Genomic DNA, 15,564 nt, shown 5'->3' with positions numbered 1-15,564 from the left:
AAATAACTACATTTTGAACTGTCCTAATATTGAGAATGTATGAGGGAAATGTAGAGCCTGTTTAGGGTACAGGCGGGGGTTGGCGGGGGAGGAGGGAGATTTGGGACTTGGGTGATGGGAATGTTGCACTGGTGATGGGTGGTGTTCCTTTTATGACTGAAACCCAAACACAATCATGTATGTAATCAAGGTGTTTAAATAAAAAAAAATTAAAAAAAAAAAGAAAGGAAATAAGAAACATGGTTGCAAAGAAATGTTCCTCTGCTCAGAAAATAGCAAGAAGAGTCTGTTCTCACTTCAGTCTTTCTATTCCTGAGCTTCATTTTGACCCACGGGAATTTCCTGGCACTGAGCTATGGAAGTCAAATAAACTTCCACCCTGGAAGCAGAACATGAAAAATAATTGGCCTTCTACCTTCCAGGTCTAGTAAATATCTGGACATCTGGGTTTTCACCTACACACACACTGACTTGGGATTATTAGTATTCCTGTATATTTATCCATAAATTCTGCTTTCCCTGTTTTTATGCATGAACTCTTAATGATCATCATTGAGTCTTAATCACTTTGCTCCCAATTTCACCCACCAATAATAGAACTTTGCTCCAACAAAGCTGACCTCACTTACCTGCATCATCACCACATAGTTTATTATTATGATTTTCCTATGTAAAAAATAAAATCTTAATTGTTTTAAGATTCTCTTATGATCCTCTCTTGCACTTTAGAAGAGAATATTGTTTGTGTGTGTGTGTGTGTGTGTGTGTGTGTGTGTGTGTGTATGTTGTACCTAACTGCTGTTAATTCTCTCTGCCAATTTCTCTTGGATTCACTCCAGTGTATTTTTTTCCAGTGACTCCTCTGACATGGCTCTTGTCAACATGGACAGTGACCCAGATTCTGCTAACTCAGTTTGTCAGCATGTTAGTTTTCATTGTGTTGTCAGTAGCATTTTAAAGAACTCAGTTTTTCATTTTGTTTTAAAAACCACTGAGAAAATAAGGGTGATCCTGGAGGGATTTAAGCAGACAAAGTGCCATGACTTGCATTTAACAAGATCTCTGCTGAGTGGAGAATACTGATGGGAAAATACCTTTGTTTCTTGCTTTATATAAAAAACTTCTTTATTAGTGGCTTCTCTTTCCATGCATTTTCTTCATGTCCCGTGCTTCCCCCAAAACCTGGTGAATATACAGTTTGAGACTCTCCTCTAAGAACATTATTGCTATCTACACTCACTCAACACAGTGAGTTTATCATATATAGATCCTTGGTAGGTTCCCAAGATTGAATTTCTACTATTTATTACAGAGATTAAAAAGCTCAGTCTTCCTAAATCTTTATACTTGTCTAACAGGTATCACTAATTTATTGTAACCAGAACTGAGTTTCTGGGACTCATTCTTTATCATATATTTCACCCCAAACTTCCAGATCAGGAAACATGCTACATAATTAGCTTTGCTGCGACCCCACACACATACAGTACTCTACTACACTGCATTTTATTTAGCAACAAATGCTGGTGAGTCTACTTTCAAAATATAACCTTTTTTATTAATAATAATTTTTATTTTGACCAAAGTGGATTACAAATCATTCACAGTAGTAGTTCAGGTACATAGTGACATTGAATCAGGGGCATTCCCACCACCAATGTTGTCCTCCCTCCACCCCTGTTCCCAGCATGCATCCCATATCGACCCTCCTCCCCCCCTCCCGGGCTGCTAGTATAATTGTATCTAGCCTGTTGTAGATTGCATATCATTTCTGTTGTAGTTGGCTCTGGATTTGGTGTTCAAGTCTGTTCATATTTTATTTCTACTCAATGTTCATATGACTGTTTGGTCTTGGTGCCCTCCTTTATCCCCCCCTCAATTTGTGAGGCAGAACAAGATGGTTCAAGTTATGTGGTTCTGTTTGAAGGTATGAAAAAAAAAAAAGAAAATGGGGGCAAAGATTCAAGCAAGCAAAAAAAATGGGAGGAGTCCTTCTATAGATTAGAAATATCAGTTTAAGAAAAGAAAGGGAAAAAGAAAGGAAAACCTAAAAATAATACAAGAAAAATTGAACCCAAAAAGAAAACAAAACAAAAACAAACAAAAACCTGAAAAGCACCAAAGCAATAAAGACAAAACCAAACACTATGTTCCTGAAATAAAAATAAAAGGGGGGGATTAAAAAAAATAATATGTGCTATTTTTTATTTTTATTTTTTTCCTAGGCACAGTAAAAATTGGGGAGATTAGAAAGGGAATTCCCCTGGTCTAAGAGATACAGGGTTTCTCTGCCCTTGAAGTATACAGTCTCCATACATGCTCTTTTACTCTCTCCTAGGTCCTTTTGTGATGTCTGGAAGTTATCTGCTCCATCGTGGCTGATAGTTTTTTATCTGAAATCAAGTCAGCAATCACAGAAATTATGTTCACTACATCAGGTTGTTTCACTCTTTCAGTTAAAATTCTCAAATATCATCCCAGCCCCCCTCTTCAACCATATCTTCAGTAGCTATGACTCTCAACACAGACAGCTTTATTTATCTGTGGAGGAAAAGAACATTCTTCAGAGGACTCTCAAGTCAAGAGGATGGCACACTTGGCTGGCTAGATGTTTGCTTCAAGTCACTTGATACTTGGAGAAGAATTTCAAGAGCTGGAAGCATATAACACCACATACTGAGATTTGCTATTAATAGGAAACTACAAACCCAAATTTAATAATAGAAAGGAATAATACAAAAAAATGGAACTTTTTGCACATTATGTAGGTGAAATCTTGTAAATTGTTTTCCCAAGAGGAAAAATATCAGTCTTATTTGTACGTATGAGTGTCTAACAATCTGAGTAATCTAGATTTAATATGTTTATGTGTAAAAAAGAAGTCATTTGCTCTATTTTAATTTGGTAGAGAGAATTTAATGCATATCCAGTGATACTCTGGCATTACTTTTGGCACTGTTGCTCAGGGGTCACTCTTGACGGTACTCAGAGGATCATATGAGGTGATGTGGGTTGAACCAGAACTAACCAAATTGCAAGGCAAGCTCTTTAATTCCTGAGCCATCTCTCTAGCTCAACACATATTTTACATTTGCTTGTTTAGTTATGTTAGTGTAGACACCATTACTGCCCTTTTAGTGATAGCTATTTTTGAGAAATAAAGTATTGTAATGCCTTATAAAGGTTGACTTAATTGAGTGAATTTATTATCTGAAAATTGCTAAAACACTCAATATTATCTATAGCCCTATATTTATAAACATTCACTCAGTTTTTCTGTAAACGTAAAAATCTCTGAAGTGCATTAACTTAAAATGCACATTAGAATATTTGATGTGCTGGGGCCGGGTAGGTGGCGCTGGAGGTAAGGTGTCTGCCTTGCAAGCGCTAGCCAAGGAAGGACCTCGGTTCGATCCCCCGGTGTCCCATATGGTCCCCCCAAGCCAGGGGCGATTTCTGAGCGCATAGCCAGGAGTAACCCCTGAGCGTCAAACGGGTGTGGCCCCCCCAAAAAAAAACTTAAAAAAAAAAAAGAATATTTGATGTAATAAATATATAAGCATAATATTCTATTCAAACGTAGCAATATATGCATTTCTCTCAAGTGTATGAGAAACATTCAAGGACAGATCAGATATATGGCACAAAACAAGTCAATATATTTAAGAAGATAGAAGTCATATGAATCATCTTTTTTGAACACATTTCTATGAAGTTAGTAATCAAATATGGGGGAGAAAGCTGGAAGAATCAGTACCTGGAGAAATTTAATAAAGGGCTATTGAATAATATTGAGTCAAAGAAAAAAATTTTTATGTCTAGAGTCAAGTTAAAATTAAAAACCATATACCAAAATTGTTGGTATACGGTATTAAAAATACTTATAAAAAGGTAAGTTTATAAAAATACAAGTCATTGGTGATGGGAATGTTGCACTGGTGATGGGTGGTGTTCTTTACATGACTGAAACCCAAACACAATCATATATGAAATAAAGTTGGTTAAATAAAAATAAATAAATAAATAAAATACAAGTCATCTAAAAATATCAATCTAATATTTAATCTGAGATTGGATTAAGAAAAACAATAAATCTCAAAATAAATTGAGGAAAGTAAATAATAAGAGTGAAGAGAAAATAAATGAAATAGAAATCGAAAAGGCAACAAACTGGAACTAAGAATTGTCCTTTGAAAAATAAAACTGACAAATTGAAAATTAGAGAGAAGTATCAAAAGGATCCCAAATACAAAAAAAAAAACAAAAAACAAAAAACAAAAAAAAACAATGAAAAAAAGAGGGATAACTTCTTAGAAGCATACAAACTTCAAACATGGACTCATAAAGAAATAGAAAATATGGGGCTGGAGAGATAGCATGGAGATAAGGCATTTGCCTTTCACATAGAAGGACGATAGTTCAAATCCCGGTATTCCATATGGTCCCCTGTGCCTGCCAGGGGCAATTTCTGAGCATAGAGTCAGGAGTAACCCCTGAGTGCTGCCGGGTGTGACCCAAAAACCGGAAAAAAAAAAAAGAAATAGAAAATCTGAATTGATTGATCCCTAGTTCAGAGAATCAGAACAGTAACTAAAAACTTCCCAAAGAACAAACCCAGAACTAGACACTTCACTAGAAATTTCTATCAAACTTTCAAATGAATTTTAACACATACTTCTTAAAAAAGGGTGGGGGAGACCGGAAATTTCTAGTGCAGTTTATGACACCAGACTTATTCTAAACTGAAAACATACCAGACTACCGACATACCAGTTCTTAAAAATATTAAGAAACCAAATTTAATAGTATATTTAAAACTATACAACACAATTAAGTGGAACTTATTCTGGAGATAAAGGGATAGTTCAATTTAAACAAATCAACATGTTATATCCCATAAATACAGTGAAAGACAAAAACAATATGATTGCCGCGATATATACAGAAAAATCTTTTGGCAAGATTTTGAATGCATTTATATTTAATAGAATTTACAAAAAATGGGTATAAGAAATCTATATAAACAAAACAATGGACACAAAGGGAAACCCATAGCTCCACATAATCAATGGTGAGAAACTTTCCAAAATTTTATATAAAAACTCAATAGCAGAAAGATAATTTTAAACCTTTCATTATTTTACTTAAAGGGCACAGAAACATTTTGGGGAGTTGAAACATAAATGTTTCAATTAATCACCCAGTTAATATTAGTTGCACATTTTGTTCTGGCTACAGGGTCTGTTATAATGCTGGTTACAAAGTAGAATTTGGAGACTCTAGTATGAAGTTGAAAAATGTAATAGCTCTGATTCCCATTCAATGAGGAAACAAAAGATTAGGTTGAGAAATATCTTACTCTATTATCCCACTTATGACTAGCCTGATCTCATCCACTTAAAAGATATTAAAAGTCCATTATATGCAATAATTATGCCAATGCTAAATTACTCATTTGAAGATGTGAAGTTCATATTTATGATTTTCTCAGTTTACTTACAAATTATTTTACCTCATGACTTTCATGTGTATGTTTTACAGTGAAGGTTATATATTTCACATTGAATTCCAGCAGACTTTCATTTTTTATTTTGACATCAAGTTATCTGCTTTTGAAGAAATCAGGTCTGATCATTTTTTCATGGAGTGCAGCCCCCTTGATTTGTAAAATACTTTTGATGTGGTCTTAACTCACCAGTTAATCATTTTCTCTCTATTAATGCTATCAACTAATTTCCATTTAGTAGCATAAATTCAATAAAAGACTCCCTCTAGAAATAATATATAATTTCTTATAAATTCTCTAAGGAAGAATTCAACTCTACACCAAAAGTGATAAAATAGGCACTCCTGCTTCAAGCCTCTATCCTCCCACACCCTTTCTCCTATCTCAGTCTCTTTAGAAAGATATCGGACACAGCAGTAGCAGCCAGCTTTCGAACCTTGACCTCAAAGCCTCAGAACCTGACTGATGCTATTGGACCACCAAGTAACTTCCTGGAAGTAGACAGCTTTAATTCATAGACGGTGGCTTTGGGCCTGTGGTGCTTCACCTCCTATGAGGTTCACAGGCGGCAAGTCTACCTATCTTCAAGCTAAAGGAGTGATGTGGTGTATGGTGCCGCTATAGTGGTTTTGAGTGGCTCAAAAATGAGCTGGAGCATAAGATTGTAGTATCATCACTTCCTGGGAAAGCCTTTAAACGACAGCTCACTTTTCGGGGAGACAAATGTTATCTCTAAGGAGTCCTTCATTGAAGAAAGGAGGCAGGGTCTTGAACAATTTATTAACAAAATTTCTGGGTAGCATTGGCTCAGAACGAATGTTGTCTACGCATGTTGCTACAGGAGAAGGCGATTGACAGGAACTATGTCCCTGGGAAGGTGCCCCAGAAGGAGACGGTCTCTCCACCAGCCCTCTACTTTCCTGTTGAGTTGACAATGATTTTTACACTAAACCTCTCTCTTTGATCTGAAGTTGGCTGTCCATCCCCTGGCCTGATAGAAGATCTGGTGGCATTGTGCTTCTTGATACCTGACTATACTGTGAACATTCTGCTAGGATCCTCTTCTCTGAGGAGAGGTGGGACGGTATAAGAGGATATCCTTTGTTTGGGGGTGAGGGTGGGGGTGGGATATTGAAATGAAAGGCAATTTGTTATCCATTCCAGAGGGCTACCTTAGGGGGTTAAGGCACTGGAATGCATACTAATGCTACAAGTTCGGGAGATTTTTCTTACATTTATATTTAACTAGGAGCTCTGATCAGGGAACAACTCTACCTTTCCTACTTGCATGTACTTCTTTTTCCTTTTGGGGAAAGTGGTAGAGAACCAGAGCTGTCCTTGTTTGCTCTAGTTTTACTCCCATTTTTCTCAACAATATATTTTGTTGCTGTCTCCCTTCCGCTGGTTATAATCCTAGAATCAAAGCAGTCTGTTGTGAGGATCAAGTAAGTGTGTGGGCTTCTGGTTTCTGCTTAAGAGACAGAAGAAAGTTAGAGGGCAGTAGGGAAGCTACCGTTTTCTAGTCTGTTCCCTTTCTGGTGCCCATTCTGGCTTCCAAGTTTTGCTCATCAGCAGGAAATGGGCATGGGCTTGCATTTCTCCCTTCTCAAGTCATCATTACTTTCGAGATAGTTTTCAGGTTTGGTGCACTCTCAAAAGTAAAAGTGAATCATTTTCTAGATACTTTCCATTGGCAGGGCAGGGATAACCACACACTTCTTTCCATTTTTCCTCTTTCCCATGCCATTTAGTTGCTTCTGCTATAAGGAAAAAGCACATTAGCAATTTACAGTTTCTAACTTGTCCAAAGAACTTTGAGCTATTGGATGCTCAGGGGCCAGTGTCGCTGCCTTCCCCAACTGGATGATAGGGTTACTGAACTGACTACATTTGTTTTGCATGGAACACCAACATTCTTCTCAGAAGCTGAGCTAAAGTTAGCAACTAGGTGTCGCAAATTTTAGAGTCAGTTGCAGCTTCTTTTTTTTTTTTTAATTTTTATTTTTTTATTTAAACACCTTGATTACATACATGATTGTGTTTGGGTTTCAGTCATGTAAAGAACACCACCCATCACCAGTGCAACATTCCCATCACCAATGTCCAAGTCTCCCTCCTACCCACCCAACCCCCGCCTGTACTCTAAACAGGCTCTCCATTTCCCTCATACATTCTCATTATAAGGAAAATTCAAAATGTAGTTATTTCTCTAACTAAACTCATCACTCTTTGTGGTGAGCTTCCTATGGTGAGCTGGAACATCCAGCTCTTTTCACTTTTGTGTCTGGAAATTATTATTGCAAGAATGTCTTTCATTTCTCTTAAAACCCATAGATGAGTGAGACCATTCTGCGTTTTTCTCTCTCTCTCTCTGACTTATTTCACTCAGCATAATAGATTCCGTATACATCCATGTATAGGAAAATTTCATGACTTCATCTCTCCTGACAGCTGCATAATATTCCATTGTGTATATGTACCACAGTTTCTTTAGCCATTCATTTGTTGAAGGGCATCTTGGTTGTTTCCAGAGTCTTGCTATGGTAAATAGTGCTGCAATGAATATAGGTGTAAGGAAGGGGTTTTTGTACTGTAATTTTGTGTTCCTAGGGTATATTCCTAGGAGTGGTATAGCTGGATCATATGGGAGCTCGATTTCCAGTTTTTGAAGGAATCTCCATATCGCTTTCCATAAAGGTTGAACTAGACGGCATTCCCACCAGCAGTGGATAAGAGTTCCTTTCTCTCCACATCCCCGCCAACACTGTTTGTTCTCATTCTTTGTGATGTGTGCCATTCTCTGTGGTGTGAGGTGGTATCTTCTTATTGCTGGGCTGCACTAAGACTACAATGAATTGTCATTCATTTGCTAGGGCCCACTTATCTATCTTGCACCTTGTGGGATGGGAGCAAGTTAACTCTGCTGTCAAGTGAAAAGTGGGGAGTCTTTGCTTACACTCCTTGTTATGGAAATATTGGAGATCTCTAAACATGCCTTGGGGAAAAGGATTACCCACACTGAGAAGAACTGTTGAAAAGACTCAAATTGGATTTCCACAGAATTTTGACTTCATCTAAATGTTGCATTTCCTGAGATAGATCAGCTCTCCAGTTGCTAAGCTTATGCAAGAGAGGCTCTTTTCCCTTTTCTCTGTCATCAATGTCAATATTTGCTGCTTTTATTTCTTCTTTTTTTTCTCTCTTGCCCCTTGGGCCACAACCGGTGACACTCAGGGGTTATTCTTGGCCTTGCACTCAAAAATCCCTCCTGGTGTGGGGGCCCATATGGAACACTGAGGGATCAAACCAAGGTCCATAACAGCTCAGCCACATGCAGGGCAGATGCTTTATTGCTTACGCCAATGCTCCAGCCCCAGTTGCTGTCATTTTTATTTGTAATTTTTGTTTTTGATTTTTCAAAGGTTCCTTCTTTCATTGTGCACAAATACTGATACCTGAGTCCCCATTTCTGCTGTATATATTCATTCTACTTTGGGGGCTTTTATTTGGCAAACTGTTTATTCTTCTATCAGATAACTCTGTTAAACCACTGTGAAATTTAAAAATGTGATAAAATAGGACATATGGTAACTCCTTTTACTAGCAATGGTGGTTACTATGGATGAGGATTCTATTACACAGAGCCATGGGCCCTTCTTTTAGCTATTTTAGGTGCCATAATGGACATGCTCAGGACTTACTTTTAGTGGGAGTGAAGGGATGGAAATATAGAAATATTGGGGACCAAACCTGCATTGGCTGTAGGCAACATTTAGGAACCAATGCCCAGAGATACTCAACTTCTATTGTTTTACAGCTTAGGTAGAGAATGATTATCCAGAGAGCAGAGAGGTTCAACCCAGAAAGCACTGTCCAATGGGCATGCTTTCTTGAGTATTTTATAATGTCCTACCCCTGTCCTGAGTGTGGTAGGAAATCTCTTCTTTCCCCTAGTGGGGGTCCTTCTTAAATCAATGGAGGGAATGGGGTTCTCTCTAGGTGGCAAAAAAAAAAGAAAAAAAGAAAAAAGATTTAGCTCTTCCTGCTCTCATATCATTTTCTGGGTTTTGTTAATTTTTTTAACCCACTCTCAGTTTTAGACTCTAGTTATTGGTAACTCATCAGTTTTCTTCCACCAAGGAAGAAAAACCTTCCATCAAATTTCTTTTCACCAAGGAAAATAAACGTTTTTAGATTTCACACAATGTTATATATTAAAATTATTTTTCATAAGAGCAGAGACTCAAAATTCCCCAAGAAAGACCAATATTTACTTTCCTCAATTCATACAATCAACAGAAAAGTAAAAAAAAAATAGCTAACATTTCCACAGTAATAATTTTTAGAAAGACAGGTGCATTCAAGTTCTCCTATACCAGTACTATGTAGTAATGATTTCACATTGAACTAGAAATAAAATCACTGATATGACCAGATATAAATAAATAGTATAATCTCAATGAATTCCAATTTTCTCTCCTTAAATAATATTTATGTGCACACTATTGGTAAATACTCCAAAATTACTTAAATTGTTGAAATGAATTGAAATGTTGACTGTATTTGAACTTTAGAAAGTTTTGTGCTTTTTCTTGGTTTTTCAGGCCACACCCATTTGATGCTCAGGGGTTACTCCTGGCTAAGTGCTCAGAAATCGCTCCTGGCTTGGGGGGACCATATGGGATGCTAGGGGACTGAACTGCGGTCCTTCCCTTGGCTAGCGCTTGCAAGGCAAACACCTTACCTCTAGCGCCACCTCGCTGGCCCCGAACTTTAGAAAGTTTTAAAACTCAGATCATTTTCACCATGTTCACAACACAATTATTCTCTCACATAACACATATTTGATTCAAACACAAGTTTACAAGAGAAAATTGCACTTCATATGTGGGGAAATTCTCACAGGCAGAATTTGCTTGTATTTCTGCTTATATTATCTGGCAAGCCTGGAATAAAAATCAAAAGTTCATGAGTGATCTATAAGAATGTTCTCAGGGGTGATGGGAAAGTTATTCTAAAAAATGCATGTTTTGAGCTGAAATAATACCACAGCACTAGGGTATTTGCCTTATATGGGACTAATCCAGGATGGACCCAGGCTCAATCCCCAGCCTGGTCCCCTGATCCTGCCAGGTGTAACCCCTGAGCACTGCAAGGTGTGTCCTTTCCAAAAAAGCATGTTTTTATTCACCTCCAATTTAATCACACCTAATTATTTTCTGAATTTGACCTTGCTTATATGTAATTTAACTTAGATATAATTAAGATGGGCTCATATGAGAATAGGCTGAGCCTCAACCTAAAGAAATGATGTCCTTCAAAAAGGGATACATAGAAATAATACCTTGTGAACATGAAGGCAAAAGTCTAGGTGACAAAGCTCCAAGCCAAAGGATCCAGGTTGTTAGCAACGGTCCAGATATTCAGACAAAATTCTGAAAGATTCTCAGAAGGCATGTAAACTGCCAACACAAGACTTTCAACTTCTAGTCCAAGGACAGGAATCACACATTTATGCCATTTATTCTGCTCATAGTTCACAGTACTTGATTACTAGAAGTAACAACCCTAGAAAGTAACTGGGTACAAATCTAAAACTTTATCATTGGAAAATGCTTACAGAAATAATGTTAATTTGGTCACTTCTTGTAGAAAACAAAGACATTTGTTCTCAATTAACAATCTTTCATGTAACAAATACCTGACCAAGATTTTTCTAGGTAAGTTCAAGGCCAGAAACATTTCCAAAGATGCCAAAATTCTTATTGAGATGATGAAAAAAGGAAGGATGCTTCTAATTTGTTCTGATGCCTACTTAAAGTTGAACACCATTGTTAAGAGTGTAGAGTTAAAATGTTGCAGTAGTGAAGGGTTTTATTTTTTTCTATGTATAAAAAAATAAAATAAAAAAAAGAACAGAAAAGGCCTCCCAATGCTTATCATAGGCTGTGTTCTTTACACTGACAGTAAATGCACCCCATATACAACTCAGTTCAGGCCCTTTGCCTAGTCTGTATTGTGAATGAGGGACAAAATATAAAATAAAATGTTAATACAATAAATTTTCTTTCTACATAGAGCACAGTTTTAATAAAAAATGCATAAGTCAAGTAGACTTCATAGAGAGTCGAGTAAAAGATATTCACACCGATCTTGATGAAGGTCTAAAATCAATTTAATGCCTAACAGACAGCTCAAGTTGACACTGCGGCCATAATAGGACTCAGCCATGTGTTCTATCCAGGTGCTCACTATATTGCATTGTTCTCAGTGCTGCTTCCTGGAACCTGCACATGGGAACAGCAGGTAATTTGATCTTCCTAGGACCTGGACACAGGGTGAGGCAGTCCAGCACTCCAGGTACAGGTGCCTGCAGCTCATAGCTTCAATATATGCAATGCATATAAATTGAGTTGCACATATGTGCTCCCATGACCTCACGATTCTTTACATCGATATATATTAAGCTTCAAAGCTGTGACCAGCATTCATTTAGGTTTATTGGGGAGTAGTTATCTATTAGGTGATTCATTTATCACTTCTTACCCCCACATAATTTACCACTTATTATTTATCTTTATCTACTTGCTCATGTACTTCTGAAGTGACTTGTTTTTGACTTTTAAGAATCAAGTATGATGAACATATACTATTTTATTTTTGAACTTTATTTTTCTTTTGGGCCACACCCAGAAAGGCTCAGGAATTACTCCTGGCTTTGCACTCAAAATTACTCAAAATTTGGGGGACTATATGGAATGCTGGGGATTGAAACTGGGTTGGCTATCATGTGCAAAACAAACACCCTACCTGCTGTATCATTGCTCTGGCCCTGAAAATATTTTTATTCTCTGTACCAAAAGCATATCAGAGTGATATCACTAGTTTTGTAGATAGTCAAGTACCTATTTCATTCTTCTTAAAAATTAGGATGCCTGGTGTGTAAAGTTTTAGCATCTTCAGAGGGGTCCTATGAGGTGATGTTCAGGGGTCTCTGCTGGCACATTCAACCTAAGGGCCTAGTGTTTAGCAAGGGTAGAAGAACGAAGGAAAACTTGGGCTTAGCAGTGTTGTGAGTCACCTAGACTTGAGGGCTACATCTAGGAAAGCCTACAATAACTTGTATGCTTACAGAAGTGCCTCGTGTAACATTGTAAAGCTGGGGTGTCAATGCATGGCCCTATTCATCTTTCTGATGAGTCATTTACCCCACTACCCTTCTTCTGGGCATGAAGATCCAACATAACCAGGTCTCAGAGGAATTTTAAGTTGAGGGGATTGATGTTTGTGCCCTGGGAAGAAGGCTGGGTGGGAGAAAAATCTCCATACATATATGTATGTATATATAGAGGCTGTGTTTACAAAGACAGAAAGCACAGGTACTGGGAGTAACCGAGAGTGGGCCACAGCTCCCAGCCACCCATGACTGTTGCTTCCAGGGAGCAACACAGCAGCATCAGTGCAAAGTCTATCCTATATTTTAAAGGGTTGCCCCCACCCCCGCAGTTTAGAAAGTTTCTTTCCACACTGATATATAAACTATTCACTCTAAATGAAAGGATCTTTTATTGATACTGTTTGGGGTCAGTTACAGAGTGAGCCCCAGTAGCTAGTTCTAGTGCTTCGTCTGGAAAACCTGAACTTCCACTCCCATCCACTCTCTACCTCACCTCCCCTTTCCTTGAAGCCTGGAATAGCAGCACTGGGGAAAGGAGGGGTGCTAGGGTGCTTGCTCCATTTAAATGTGAGGTGAGCTGTGAGGGAGGATAAATGAGAAGGAAGGCCCATTTTGAGGTGATGCTATTTTTCTTCTGCAGTCCAGACTTGTGTGTGACAAATAACATTGTCTAATAAAGATTTAACATTGTAGGAGACACAGTGAAAAATATTTAGTCTTTGGGCCCGTTATTCTTGCTCACCGACATGGCTGTGGCTGAATAAGAGCCTGCACAGCAGTGTGGTCATAAACAACCCACTCTCTTCCTGTCTCATCATTCTTGGGCTCGTCATAACACTTTGATGCTTTTTCTAGAAAAATATTTCCCTTTCCTAATTCAGTCCCTTAGGCATGATTTCCACAGGCTCACATTGGCGGAAATGATTTCTACTAAAAATGAAATCTAATTAAACCATTTATCACCTTTTTCTTTTTCCAAAGCAGTAGAGTAATAAATTAGCCCTGTGGTCTACTGTGCGGCTGATAGATAGGGAATAAAGATGTGGAGTCATTTATTTCAGCTGCAAACTTGGGGATAAAACGTTTGTTGGGCTGCATGCCAAGGGCCATTCAGACATGATAGCTTATAGGATGCAGTAAGAACTGCTATATCCAAAGGGGACAGAATGTTCTGTCTTTCACCCCTAATTCCAACCATTAACCCAGGGCTGGAGAAACCTAACACTTTGTATTATACCATGAAGTATGTTTTTGATAGGGGTAAGAAGATAAATTCAATGCTGTGCAGAATATCCAATTCCATCATAATCTTAGCAGAGAATAAAACTTATTGGCCTGAATGAATAATGTCAGTAATCCTAAAAAAGATAAATGAATAAAACCTATATAAATTATTTACTACTATTTTCAGTTGATATTTGCAAATTAATAAATCAAGTGGCATGCATATAATAGACTCTACAACTATTTCAAGATAAAAGAAAATGCTCAGGACAGCTGTTTATGGAACACAAAAATTTAGTTGGTTCCACAGTTTATTAGTTTCCTAAAATATAATCTATTATTCAAAGTCAAACTCAAACCAACTAGGTTTTCTTGCCAAGCACATAACTTTTATATAATTGTTCAATTAACATGGAAGTTTAAATATCCTCCACTTTTTACATATTTAAGATTTTAGGTTAGAAAATATTTTTCTGGAGAAAATGTATGAAACATATACTTGAATCAAACCTGATTGTCCTACTATAAGCCAAAATACAATAATCCATGAAAGCTATAATATCAAAGAACATTATTATTTACCAAATAAATAATAAAAAATCCTGCTCACGAGGGCTGGAGTGATAGTACAGCAGGTAAGGAATTTGCTTTGCATACAACTCACCCAGGTTCCATCCTCATCACCTCATCCTTCAAGCCAGCTGGTAGTAATTTCTGAGTGGAAAGCCAGGTATAAACTTTAAGCACAGCTGTGTGTGGCTCAAAACAAACAAACAAACAACAACAACAACAAAACTATGCAGGGACCAGAACAATAGTACAGTGGATAGTGTTTGTCTTGTATACCATAAATCTAAGTTAACATCAGCATCTCATATGGTTTCTCAAGCCTGCCAAGACTGATCCCCAAGTGCACAACCAGGAGTAAACCCTGAGACTGCAGTGTGTGACCTCAAAACTAAAAAAATTCCTGCTCAAATTTTAGAAGAGGGTATAATCACTGAAGGTCACCAAATAATCTGTACAAATAAAGATAGGAAATGAATATGGATTGAAATGAGAGACAAGGTTTGATTAACAATAATAGTGCAAGAAATCATTGCTTTAGTTATGGCTTGTTCAGTGGTTCAGCTCAAGAAGATTTTATCATTGTCCTTATTACAATGCTAAGCTGGAGTTTTTGGTGGCTTTCAGTCAGCAGACAAGACAAAGGGCCCTTTCATTTTATGGCTCTAAATATTTTTTGGTCCAACTGTTTTATGAAATAAGATAGAAGAAAAAAACACAAAGGGAAAGTACACACATTCTTTGTAAAAGCCCTGATATAAACATGACACACACAACTTTTGCTCTTAGTTGATGGATGAAAACCAGCTCTTCAGTCACTTCTGAGCAGGTGAGGTAAGCACTCCTTGCTGGACACCCTCTTTGCAGTAAGAAAGAGATGCACAGATCATGTGGGATATAAGGGTTTCCTAGGGGAATTTTATCCACAGACATATTTGTTAACAATAGTCTCTCTTAACCTAAAAATTTTCTGGAGATGAATATTCACAAGTCAGTTTGTTAAGTATTCTTCAGATCAGACATCCAAAATGCAACTGTACAAAATGCAGACTATCAACTTTTTTCCCAAAGTTTATTCTCTGCCATATTT

The 15,564-nt window shown here is 37.4% G+C and overlaps 2 pseudogenes; both read left to right on the top strand.

The window, feature by feature from the left end:
- Nucleotides 1-882: 882 nt before the first annotated feature.
- LOC126028303 (sorting nexin-12-like) lies at nt 883-6,470 on the top strand (annotated as a pseudogene).
- Nucleotides 6,471-11,429: 4,959 nt separating this feature from the next.
- LOC126028819 (uncharacterized) lies at nt 11,430-11,541 on the top strand (annotated as a pseudogene).
- Nucleotides 11,542-15,564: the final 4,023 nt, after the last annotated feature.

The sequence above is a fragment of the Suncus etruscus genome, chromosome 14 (assembly GCF_024139225.1).
Source record: "Suncus etruscus isolate mSunEtr1 chromosome 14, mSunEtr1.pri.cur, whole genome shotgun sequence".
Classification (NCBI taxonomy): domain Eukaryota; kingdom Metazoa; phylum Chordata; class Mammalia; order Eulipotyphla; family Soricidae; genus Suncus; species Suncus etruscus.
The sequence above is the reverse complement of the archived record's forward strand: the minus strand, read 5'-3'. Positions and strand labels throughout refer to the sequence as shown.